The sequence below is a fragment of the Scyliorhinus torazame genome, chromosome 4 (assembly GCF_047496885.1).
Source record: "Scyliorhinus torazame isolate Kashiwa2021f chromosome 4, sScyTor2.1, whole genome shotgun sequence".
In the NCBI taxonomy this organism is placed as follows: domain Eukaryota; kingdom Metazoa; phylum Chordata; class Chondrichthyes; order Carcharhiniformes; family Scyliorhinidae; genus Scyliorhinus; species Scyliorhinus torazame.
Genome location: NC_092710.1, coordinates 205,507,620 through 205,520,379, shown reverse-complemented (window position 1 = coordinate 205,520,379; position 12,760 = coordinate 205,507,620). Strand labels below are relative to the sequence as shown.

The following is a 12,760-nucleotide window of genomic DNA, read 5'->3' as shown; positions in this document are numbered from 1 at the left end:
GGGAGTTTTTTATAGGCCTCCTAATAGTTCTAGGGATGTAGAGGAAAGGATGGCGAAGATGATTCTGGATATGAGCGAAAGTAACAGGGTAGTTATTATGGGAGACTTTAACTTTCCAAATATTGACTGGAAAAGATATAGTTCGAGTACAATAGATGGGTCGTTTTTTGTACAGTGTGTGCAGGAGGGTTTCCTGAAACAATATGTTGACAGGCCAACAAGAGGCGAGGCCACGTTGGATTTGGTTTTGGGTAATGAACCAGGCCAGGTGTTGGATTTGGAGGTAGGAGAGCACTTTGGGGACAGTGACCACAATTCGATGACGTTTACGTTAATGATGGAAAGGGATAAGTATACACCGCAGGGCAAGAGTTATAGCTGGGGGAAGGGCAATTATGATGCCATTAGACGTGACTTGGGGGGGATAAGGTGGAGAAGTAGGCTGCAAGTGTTGGGCACACTGGATAAGTGGGGCTTGTTCAAGGATCAGCTACTGCGTGTTCTTGATAAGTATGTACCGGTCAGACAGGGAGGAAGGCGTCGAGCGAGGGAACCGTGGTTTACCAAGGAAGTGGAATCTCTTGTTAAGAGGAAGAAGGAGGCCTATGTGAAGATGAAGTGTGAAGTTTCGGTTGGGGCGATGGATAGTTACAAGGTAGCGAGGAAGGATCTAAAGAGAGAGCTAAGACGAGCAAGGAGGGGACATGAGAAGTATTTGGCAGGAAGGATCAAGGAAAACCCAAAAGCTTTCTATAGGTATGTCAGGAATAAGCGAATGACTAGGGAAAGAGTAGGACCAGTCAAGGACAGGGATGGGAAATTGTGTGTGGAGTCTGAAGAGATAGGCGAGATACTAAATGAATATTTTTCATCAGTATTCACTCAGGAAAAAGATAATGTTGTGGAGGAGAATGCTGAGCCCCAGGCTAATAGAATAGATGGCATTGAGGTACGTAGGGAAGAGGTGTTGGCAATTCTGGACAGGCTGAAAATAGATAAGTCCCCGGGACCTGATGGGATTTATCCTAGGATTCTATGGGAGGCCAGGGAAGAGATTGCTGGACCTTTGGCTTTGATTTTTATGTCATCATTGGCTACAGGAATAGTGCCAGAGGACTGGAGGACAGCAAATGTGGTCCCTTTGTTCAAAAAGGGGAGCAGAGACAACCCCGGCAACTATAGGCCGGTGAGCCTCACGTCTGTAGTGGGTAAAGTCTTGGAGGGGATTATAAGAGACAAGATTTATAATCATCTAGATAGGAATAATATGATCAGGGATAGTCAGCATGGCTTTGTGGAGGGTAGGTCATGCCTCACAAACCTTATTGAGTTCTTTGAGAAGGTGACTGAACAGGTAGACGAGGGTAGAGCAGTTGATGTGGTGTATATGGATTTCAACAAAGCGTTTGATAAGGTTCCCCACGGTAGGCTATTGCAAAAAATACGGAGGCTGGGGATTGAGGGTGATTTAGAGATGTGGATCAGAAATTGGCTAGCTGAAAGAAGACAGAGGGTGGTGGTTGATGGGAAATGTTCAGAATGGAGTACAGTCACAAGTGGAGTACCACAAGGATCTGTTCTGGGGCCGTTGCTGTTTGTCATTTTTATCAATGACCTAGAGGAAGGCGCAGAAGGGTGGGTGAGTAAATTTGCAGACGATACTAAAGTCGGTGGTGTTGTCGATAGTGTGGAAGGATGTAGCAGGTTACAGAGGGATATAGATAAGCTGCAGAGCTGGGCTGAGAGGTGGCAAATGGAGTTTAATGTAGAGAAGTGTGAGGTGATTCACTTTGGAAGGAATAACAGGAATGCGGAATATTTGGCGAATGGTAAAGTTCTTGAAAGTGTGGATGAGCAGAGGGATCTAGGTGTCCATGTACATAGATCCCTGAAAGTTGCCACCCAGGTTGATAGGGTTGTGAAGAAGGCCTATGGAGTGTTGGCCTTTATTGGTAGAGGGATTGAGTTCCGGAGTCGGGAGGTCATGTTGCAGCTGTACAGAACTCTGGTACGGCCGCATTTGGAGTATTGCGTACAGTTCTGGTCACCGCATTATAGGAAGGACGTGGAGGCTTTGGAGCGGGTGCAGAGGAGATTTACCAGGATGTTGCCTGGTATGGAGGGAAAATCTTATGAGGAAAGGCTGACGGACTTGAGGTTGTTTTCGTTGGAGAGAAGAAGGTTAAGAGGAGACTTAATAGAGGCATACAAAATGATCAGGGGGTTGGATAGGGTGGACAGTGAGAGCCTTCTCCCGTGGATGGATATGGCTGGCACGAGGGGACATAACTTTAAACTGAGGGGTAATAGATATAGGACAGAGATCAGAGGTAGGTTCTTTACGCAAAGAGTAGTGAGGCCGTGGAATGCCCTACCTGCTACAGTAGTGAACTCGCCAACATTGAGGGCATTTAAAAGTTTATTGGATAAACATATGGATGATAATGGCATAGTGTAGGTTAGATGGCTTTTGTTTCGGTGCAACATCGTGGGCCGAAGGGCCTGTACTGCGCTGTATTGTTCTATGTTCTATGTTCTATGATTGGCTGCTCTGTTCTGTGTGCTTACTGGTCATCCTGTGTGTCAATCACTGCCTGTCTGCACTCGATTGTATACATAGATGTATATTATGACAATGTCCTCAGAATCAATGTCCTCAAGAGGTCAATGATACTTCCTGACACTTAGGCTAATTCTGCTTTATATTTTGTATTGTTGCCCCATATATCTCCCCTCCTTTCCAACGTAATGTTTTGTTGGTAACTGCAGGAGCCTGAGTGGGTCAAGCCTGTTGTATTTGCTGAATTTTTTCAAAAGGGGTCCATCAATGAGTGTGAGGCTGTTCATTTATATCCGAAAGGAGCTTAACATCTGCTTTAGCTATCAATATTGGATTGTCAAAGAAATTCTCTCAAACAAGAGTTTAAACTTAAACACGGGTAATCGTTATTCACATCGGTATTACTTGCAAGGATGCACAGCTTTTAACAACGCAGACAGAAAGATATTTTTTCTGTTTTCCTGCAGCTCTGTCTGCCAAAGGTTTGGAGGTGGGGATCTTTGTACAGAAAAAAGGCAAGCTATGGTGTTTACTGACACAAGAAACACAATGCATTGGCTTTAATCTAATTTCCTATGTAAATGCAGTAACATCGATACTGATAAAAATTCCTTGTCCGACAAAGATACATGGAGGTGCCGTAATTATTTTTAAATTTAAATTTAGAGCACCCAATTCATTTTTTCCAATTAAGGGACAATTTAACATGGCCAATCCATCTACGCTGCGCATCTTTGGGTTGTGGGGGTGAAACCCATGCAAACACGGGGAGAATGTGCCAAGTCCACACGGACAGTGACCCAGAGCCGGGACTGAACCTGGGACCTCGCCAGCATGAGGCAGCAGTGTTAACCACTGCGTCACTGTGCTGCCCTGAGGTGTCATAATTTTACCTAACAGAATAATTGGAACCCAGGATGGATAAACGCATCAATAATCAGTCAACAGATTTCATGTCACCACAGGAGGCATTTCATAGAATTATAGAATCATAGAATTTACAGTGCGGAAGGAGGCCATTCGGCCCATCGAGTCTGCACCGGCCTTTACAAAGAGCCTTGCATCGCAAAGGCACAAAAACACAGATAGCTTTGATTTCAGGAAGCTTAGCTTAAGACTGTGATTCTCCCTTGCCACAGGGGTGAGTGCTGTCTAGCAGGTTAGCAATTTTGAGATTTCTTGAATCTTTTTATTGGATGCCTAAAAATGAGTCCCATTATTTTAGTAGGACGACCAATACCCGTGAGGCACGTTTTGGGCCTTTTTACACCCAAAAAGTGGACACAACTTCTACCCTATATGTTTAGATTTAGAAATATTTCCAGAAGCTCTATGGCTCTGTTTTTATGAGTAAACATGGCTGAACTGTTTTTTCTTCACTTTCCTCTGGAAAGATGATGTTATCCTTAGCTGAGATGTCAAAGTGACAGAGGTTTGTATGTAGAGCTGTTGTGACTCTCCTGGACACTTTGCTTCTGGGTAAAAGACTAGTAAAGGACTTGATACTGATGTAACTGTGATGCAGTGTCACATGACTAAAAGACTGAGATCTGGTTGCTGTAGAGGATTGAGATGTATATACATAAGTAAATAAACAAAAATGGCTTTCACAAGTAACAATTCATGGTAGCATTCTTAAGGCAATAGGAAAACCCTAAAAAAAACATCAAGGCCCAAACCCAAGACAAAACATGTACCTTTCATAATAATAAAATCAAAATACTGTGGATACTGGAATTCTGAAATAAAAACAGAAAAGCTGAATAAACTGACTAGGTCTGATCCTTCTACAGAACTGACAGGAATACCTTTCATGCTGGTCACTATGTGAATTACCTATCTTAAATCTCAACTGCTTTTTTAACTTATAAATGGGCATTGTATAGGCCTTCTTCACTCTGTGGAAATATTTGGGATCAGCAGCCCAATTTGTTTTAACCCTAACCAAGCTTATTCTTATTTTGACATATCAAACATACCTAGGATCTTAAAATCCACCCCTCAATAATCTCCTGATGGTTCTAATTCGGCCTTAATTGATTCTTTGGGTTGAACCTTCCTCTGGGTTTGGGAAAACCCGACCTATGCACTTTTCTGGCTCGTACATTACATGTCCGACCTATGTGTGACTTCACAAACCAGTTTTGTCTTTTCACACTGGGGTCAAGTTTGCAGTGCGGTTTTCATGTTGTGAACCAGTTTTGGTGCAGAGGTGGGCTAATTAGAAGACCCATCTCAGTTCTCCAATATAGTATGCCAGTTACCAAAAATGTATAAAGGCCCCCAAACCTCATCCATCATGTCCCTCATCGACACGCCTACCCACATAGCAGTCAATGCCCACTCAGATCATCCACACCACTCAATGCCACCTCTATGCCTCCCCATGTGGCCTCCATGCACCCTCAGGTCACCCATGCTACTCCATACCACCTCCATGCCCCTCAAGCCAGTGCTTTCATCTTTTTAAATGTGACTTAAATAGCTCAGACTTATGATAAAAGACAAATTTTTACGCTTGAAAAAATTCCACACTTGAAAAAGTCTCCAGAGAGTGAAACTATGTACGATATATATTACTCAGGTTCCATGCAATATCAACAGAAAACATTTTACATTCCTTGGGGGAAAGCCCCTCACTATCTAATTAAAGTCACCATATCATTGATACTGAGAATAAATGCATTCCGCCATGTGAAAAACTGTGCAACACGTGTAATCATAATCGCTTACATCAACAAACCAGAAACCACATCAAAGGCACAAACTTTTATTGCAACATTTTGAAACTGTCATTCAGAGATGAATGGAACATCCACTGTGCTGAAACCCATTAGCACTAGAAACTCTGCCAAGCAATCAGAATGGCCACAGCTGTTCAAACAATAGACAACCCTCTGGAAAGGAACACACAGAAGATGCTCATTTCCATTTCCATGCAGGATGACTGCCAATCTGTGTAAGAATCCATAGAATCTCTACAGTGCAGAAGGAGGCCATTTGGCCAATCAAGTCTGCACCGACCCTCTGAAGGAGAACCCTACCTGGGCCCACATCCAGAACCAAGCAACCCCACCTAAGCTTTGGAGACAACCTAAGAGACAATTTATGAAGGCCAATCCACATCTTTGGATTGTGGAAGAAAACTGGAGCACCCAGAGGCAACACGTGCAGACACGATGAGAGTGTGCATACTCCACACAGAGAGTCACCCAAGGCCGGAATTGTTCACGGGCCCTGGCTTTGTGAGACTGCAGTGTTAGCCACTGTGCCACCATGCCGTCCACTCTTTCTCTCCCCACAGATTCTGCCAGGCTTGCTCAGTTTTTCTAGCACTTTGGGCGGGATTCTCTAATCCCGCCATCGCGTTTTACGACGGCGTGAACGGGCCGACCCGACGACTAATTCTGGCCTGCAAAAGGGGCCAGCACGGCACTGGAGCGGTTCTCGCCACTCCAGCTGCTGATCCCGACGCAAACTGGGTGCCGCGGGATCCGTACATGCGTAATGGCACCGGCGCCAATGCGCACATGCGCATAAATCTGAAAATACGTTGTCACATTAAACACCTGTTACCTCTGTTACAACAATCTCGGTGCTCTGTAACCAAAAGAAAAAATGCTGGAAAATCTCAGCAGGTCTGTCGGCATATGTAGGGAGAGAAGAGGGCTAATGTTTTGAATCCAGGTGACCCTTTGTCCAGCATCCACAGTAATTTGCTTTTATTGGTGCTCTTTAACATGGGTGTGAGGGATGGGCTGGTCTGAGCTGGAGAGGGGGTGCGTGGGGGGGGGGGGGTAATGGGCAGAGGTCTTGGGTGCGCCGTTGTAGCGGGTCTCTGGATCGGTCTGTGGTCTCCAGATATGTGTCATCATCCATGACCACAGTGGTTAGCCCCTGTCACCCAGGAACAAACCCCCCCAGCCAGGGAGGGTGACTCGAACATGTCAGGAATCGTTGCGTGTGCCAAGATGAAGGCACACTGCCTGGGAATCGGGCACAAGCATGTATGATGTGCAGCTGATGGTCACATATCAGCTGCACGTTCATCAGTTTGTGTAGAGCGACCTGTCATCTGCAGGTGCTTGTAAGAGGATTTGCTTCTCGTCGATCACCCCTGGACTTGGGACCACGTTGATGGAGGCAAACCCCGCTGCCCGGGCATCCTGGTGGTATTGGTCCACATTAAAGTGGATGTATTGATATTGAGCTGCCTGGGCACATAGCGCCCCTGTGACAGCACGGATGCACATGTGCACCGAGGTCTACGAGATCCCGGATGGGTCCCCACTCAGCGCCTGGAAGAAAAGGTATGGCGTAAAAGGTAAGGACGGCCATCACCTTGATGGCCACTGGGAGAGCGTGTCCTCCCCCATACCCCTGCGGTGCCAGCTGTGCCATGAACTGGCAGATATGTTGCACTGCCTCAGCTGGAGTCTTCAACAGCATGACCGGTCCGGCAGGTCCTCGAATGACAGGCGCTACACATGACGGTACACACGAGGCCTCATGCGGTGCCTCCTTTGTACCCCCTCCTCCTCGGACTGTTGGGCGGCTCGCCCTCCATCCTGAGCGGCTGTCTCCTGTTCCTCTGGGGCACACTCTGTTAATGCACGCTCTGCTGCTGCAGCTTCCTCCTCCTCCTCAAGCAGCTCCAGCCGCAGGGCATCCCCCAGGTCTGCGGCGACTAGCAGGAAGGCCACCATTGCTGGTTGAATTCCAATATCAATTGTCTGCAGGGGGTGAAAGGACGACATGTTAGCATGGTGCGCACCCCGATGCCCATCCAGGTCCAACAGGCTACATAGTGGCCCCGTTCGCACTCCGGGCTTTACCCCCGCATGCCCCCCCATCTCTGCACCCCTGGTCCCATCAGTGCCTGGTACCGTGGGGTTTCTGGCCCTGGTGCCCATCCCTGCTGCCGGGGGAACCATCGGCTGGTGCTGCCCTTGCCAGCAGTATGCTCCACGGCCCCTGTCCTGTACCCCTGTAGGATCTACAGTGTGTTCTGCCCTTGGTTGGGCCACCTGTTGCCCCGCTGGCGGGTGGCGGCCGGGTGGGGGGAAGTGTATGGTGGAGGTTGTGATGCGGGGGTGGGGGGGTGGGGGCACCCATACGGCGGATGTCACCAGGGGCCAGGGTGTTTGGTCAATAGGATGCACGGCAAGATAGCTGTGGTGGTCCAACACTGGACACCGCCCCAGTCCAGGGGGAACCACCACGGTCATATGGCCCGTTCCCCCATCATCCCGCCCTCCCCACAGCCCTGGCAGGGCCCACCGCACCCCCCCCCCCCCAACCCCAGCCAGCCCAGCCAGTGTCCGGTCCGGCATTCACTCCTCTTTGTATTCTACCTCCTCTCTGTCCCTCATCAGCCACGACGGCAGTTTCACAATTTTTTAAAGCCCAAGTGAACTGAACCATCGGGAAATCGGTTGATTGGAGGTGGAGAATCACAGAGGCCCTCGAGAATACCTGGTCCGTCCCACTAATGACATGCAAACATGTTTACTGTACGTTCGTTCCGGACCGCAATGGCCCCTGCTGCGATTCTGACATCAGAACCAATTGTCCACCCAATCACGTTTTGCGATTTCGGTGTCAGCCAACGGAGAATCCCGCCCACGATACTTAACTTTCAGCAATGTTCCCGACCCCTCAGCAGGCTTTCCATTTCCTTCAGAAACTTTCAAACATTCATTGCTTTTAATTGGCTTCCCAAACTCCTCAATGCCAAATGAAATAAGTGTGCAGGAGGGAATTTGATCTTCACTGCCAATTTAATATTGGGAACCTGACCTCCCTGGGAATGGGTTTTGCACAATTATTAATAAATTGCAAAAGAGCAGAATGACTGGGTCAGAAATGAGAGAAAAATTAGATTTCCACTAAAAAAAATTAGGACTACAAAGAGATGAAAATTCAGGCCTGTGCATAATTAATGGCAAAAATTATTACCACCACCAGTTAACCTACCCACGATCCTCATTATTGCTTTCATAGTCATACTTATAGTAGATTTTTATTACTCAACTGAATCTTTTACTTTTTCCTGTTCTTGAGAAAACGCTGCTTAATTTCTGGCATGATACCCGAATATAATATTCTTCAGTATTATTGTTTAGGGTTTTATTCTACCTTCTGCTCTCATTTTAATCTGAATGACATATGTGGCCTCCCTGTTCACATGCTATCCTTATCCAGCAGCATTCTCAAATTAATCTTCTGAAAATCCTTGCTCACTCTTGCAAATTCAGACCTCTTTAAATCTGGTATCAACATTAAGTTAACAGCAGTCATTGATTAATCAAATCTACAATCACTGCTATCCAGATGTTCACAGGCACAGAATGTTATTGTCTGGAAGCAAATCAAAGAAAGCTAATAACAACAATTGTTCCAGCGGCTGATGCTGAGAGGATGTGAAGTGAAAACCGGGCTGCATACATGTGTGCGTATGTGCCTGGAATAGAGAGAAACAACATTCCAGACTTTGGCCACAACAGGTGAACTGCCAAGATGAAGGTGGCAGAGAGGTACTGGTTTGCTCAGGCTAGTTAACAGCCTGAGTAAAGACATTTTCTTCAAACTTTATTCTTCTTTTTCAGCAGTCCCTCAAGGTCGAGGATGACTTGCTTCCGCTCTGGTTCGATGGGTTATGCGATGGCTGATAAGTCTATTGTGCAATGCAATAAACGTCAGTAATGCCAGGCCAAAACTCTCACCATACTGGAGAAATATATCTATTGTGCTAATTTTTCTCCCTCTTTCTGGGAAAGGATTCGCATAAGATCAAACTGATAATCAAAAGGGAAGTTCAACCGAGTGCATAGGAAATCAAACTTCCCCATTGAAAATATAAACGCAAGTTCTATATCAGAACCTCATCATTCCCTTCAAGGCCTTTTTAACTTAATTAAGATTTTGTAACCACCATACAAGTTTAAAAAAAATAAATTTAGAGTACCCAATCCATTTTTTCCAATTATGGGGCAATTTAGTGTGGTGAATCCACCTACCCTGCACATCTTTGGGTTGTGGGGGTGAAACCCACACAGACACAGGGAGAATGTGCAAACTCCACACAGACAGTGACCCAGAGCCGTGATCGAACCTGGGACCTCAGTGCCGTGAGGCAGCAGTGCTAACCACTGCGCCACCGTGCTGCCCCCACTATACAAGTTAAAAGAGATTGATTTTAACTATGTTAATGCAATGAGCAGTATGCTAGTTAAATAATGAGATTGATTAATTAGCTTCTATCGGAGATACCTCCGAACATTTTATGTGAGCGGAGATATAGTTCTAACATATGATAATGTCAAGATTCATCTTTTGTAGAATAATAAGGCATCAGGCATGATCAGTTGGTGGCACACCTTTTTTATTCATTCTTGGTATGTGGGCATCATTGGCTAGATCAGCATTTATTGCCCATCCCTAATTGCCCTTACACTGCCTCCTTGAACCATTGCAGTCTATGTGGTGCAGGTACACAGACAGTGCTGTTATTAAGAGAGTTCCAGGATTTTAGATTTCGATTAATTGTCATGTGTACCGAGGTACAGTGAAAAATATTGTTCTGAGTACAGTCCAGACAAATCATTCCATACATGAAAAGCATAGGAAATATGATAAATACACAATGTAAATACATAGACATCAGATGAAGCATACGGTAGAGAAGATGTGTGGAAAGATCAGTTCAGTCCTTAAGAGGGTCATTCAGGATCTGGTAACAGCAGGGAAGAAGCTGTTTTTGAATCTTTTAGTGCGCGTTCTCAGACTTTTGTATCTTCTGCCCAAGAGGTTGGAAGAGTGAATAACCCGGGTGGGAGGGGTCTTTGATTATGCTGCCCGCTTTCCCAAGGCAGCGGAAGGTGTAGAAAGAGTCAATGGGTGGGAGGCGGGTTTGTGTGATGGACTGGGCTGTGTTCACGACTGTATGGTTTCTTATGGTCTTGGGCTGAGCAATTGCCATACCAGGGTGTGATGCAGCCAGACAGGTGCTTTCGATGATTCATCTGTAAAAAATGGTGAGAATTAATGTGGACATGCCAAATTTCCTTAGTTTCCTGAGGAAGGAGAAGCGCTGTTGTGCTTTCTTGATCGTAGTGTCGAAGTGGGTGGACCAGGACAGATTGTTTGTGATGTGCACACCTAAGAATTTGAAGCTGTCAACCATCTCCACCTCGGCACCATTGATGCAGACAGGGGTGTGTACAATCCTGAAGTCAATGACCAGCTCTTTAGTTTTGCTGACCTTGTGGGAGAGATTGTTGTCGTTACACCATTCCACTAGGTTCTCTATCTCCCTCCTGTACTCTGACTCATCGTTGTTTGAGATCTGAACTACTACGATCGTGTCATCCGTAAACGTGTAGATAGAGTTGGAGCCGAATTTTGTCACATAGTCGTGTGTGTGTATAGTGAGTATAGTTGGGGGCTAAGTACGCAGCCATACGGGGCTCCGGTATTGAGGACTATAGTGAAGGAGGTGTTATTATTTTTCCTTACTGATTGTGGTCTATGGGTCAGGAATTCGAGGGTCCAGTTGCAGAGTGAGGAGCCAAGTCCTAGATTCTGGAGTTTTGAAATGAGCTTGGCTGGGATTATGGCGTTGAAGGTGGAACAGTAGTCAATGAATAGGAGTCTGACATAGGCGATGTTGTTGTTGAAATGTTCCAGGAATGAGTGCAGGGCCAGGGAGATGGCATCTGCTGTGGACCGGTTGTGTCGGTATGCGAATTGCAGTGGATCAAGGCATCCTGGGAGTATGGAGTTGATTTGTCTCATGACCAGCATCTTGAAGCACTTCATAATGATAGATGTCACAGTGTCACACATTTTGACAGTCACTGTGAAGTAACAGCATCAGTAGTTTAAAGTCAGGAGTGGTGTGTGGCCTGAAGGAGAACTTGAATGTGGTGGCATCAGACAGTTGTGGGATCAAGTCGCACTCCAGGATTTGACCACTACCATCTAGGCTAACACTCCAGCCCAGTGTTGAGAGAGTTCTGCACTGTTATAGCCCCATCTGCCCTGTCAGGTGGACCTATAAAATCCTATGAAACTATTTTGAAGAAGAGGAGGGGAGGGGCTGGTTTAGCACAGTGGGCTAAATAGCTGGCATGTAATGCAGAACAAGGCAGCAGTGCGGGTTCAATTCCCGTACCGGCCTCTCTGAACAGGTGCCGGAATGTGGCGACGAGGGGCTTTTCACAGCAACTTCAATGAATCCTACTTGTGACAATAAGCGATTATTATTATTATTATCTTTTGCTTATGGATCAATATTTATCTTTCAGTCAACACCACAAAAACAGATTAACTGGTCATGATCCACTTTGCTGTTTGTAGGAGCTTATTGTGTATAAAAAGGTTGCCACAACAGTGAAAACACTTAAAAAGTACTTAATTGACTGTAAAATGCTCTGAGACATTCCAAGGTCACTAAAGGCACTCTATAAATGCAAGGCCTTCTTTCTAATTTTCCAGACATTAATGTAATGAGTCATTTTTGACTTTGCATAGGAGGCAATTCTCCAGCTGCATTACGCCCAGTGCAATCCTGCTATGTCGTGAGAATTCGGGGAGAGTCCTGAAACTGGATATGGGCCGGGTGCCAAAGAGTTTCCGATTCTTCCGGCCTACTCTGGCTGGCATGATCAGGAACCTGACCAAGGTTTATTTGCATTCATTTTAATCCCATTACAAAAACAAAGAACAATACAGCACAGGAACAGGCCCTTCGGCCCTCCAAGCCTGCGCCGACCTTGCTGCCCGACTAAACTAAAATCTTCTACGCTTCCTGGGTCCGTATCCCTCTATTCCCATCCTATTCATGTATTTGTCAAGATGCCCCTTAACCGTCACTATCGTCCCTGCTTCCACCACCTCCTCCGGCAGCGGGTTCCAGGCACCCACTACCCTTTGTGTAAAAAACTTGCCTCGTACATCTACTCTAAACCTTGCCCCTCGCACCTTAAACCTATGCCCCCTAGTAATTGACCCCTCTACCCTGGGAAAAAGTCTCTGACTATCCACTCTGTCTATGCCCCTCATAATTTTGTGGACCTCTATCAGGTCGCCCCTCAACCCCCTTCGTTCCAGTGAGAACAAACCAAGTTTATTCAACCTCTCCTCATAGCTAATGCCCTCCATACCAGGCAACATCCTGGTAAATCTCTTCTGCACCCT

At 46.1% G+C, this 12,760-nt stretch overlaps 1 long non-coding RNA gene across 1 annotated transcript in view; it reads right to left on the bottom strand.

Moving 5' to 3' along the window:
* Nucleotides 1-9,944: 9,944 nt before the first annotated feature.
* The window catches only part of LOC140410708 (uncharacterized), a 42,447-nt gene continuing 39,631 nt past the window's right edge, over nucleotides 9,945-12,760 (bottom strand). Inside the window, exon 3 of the long non-coding RNA XR_011940711.1 lies at nucleotides 9,945-10,584. This is a non-coding gene — a long non-coding RNA (uncharacterized lncRNA). The remainder of the gene's footprint in view (nucleotides 10,585-12,760) is intronic.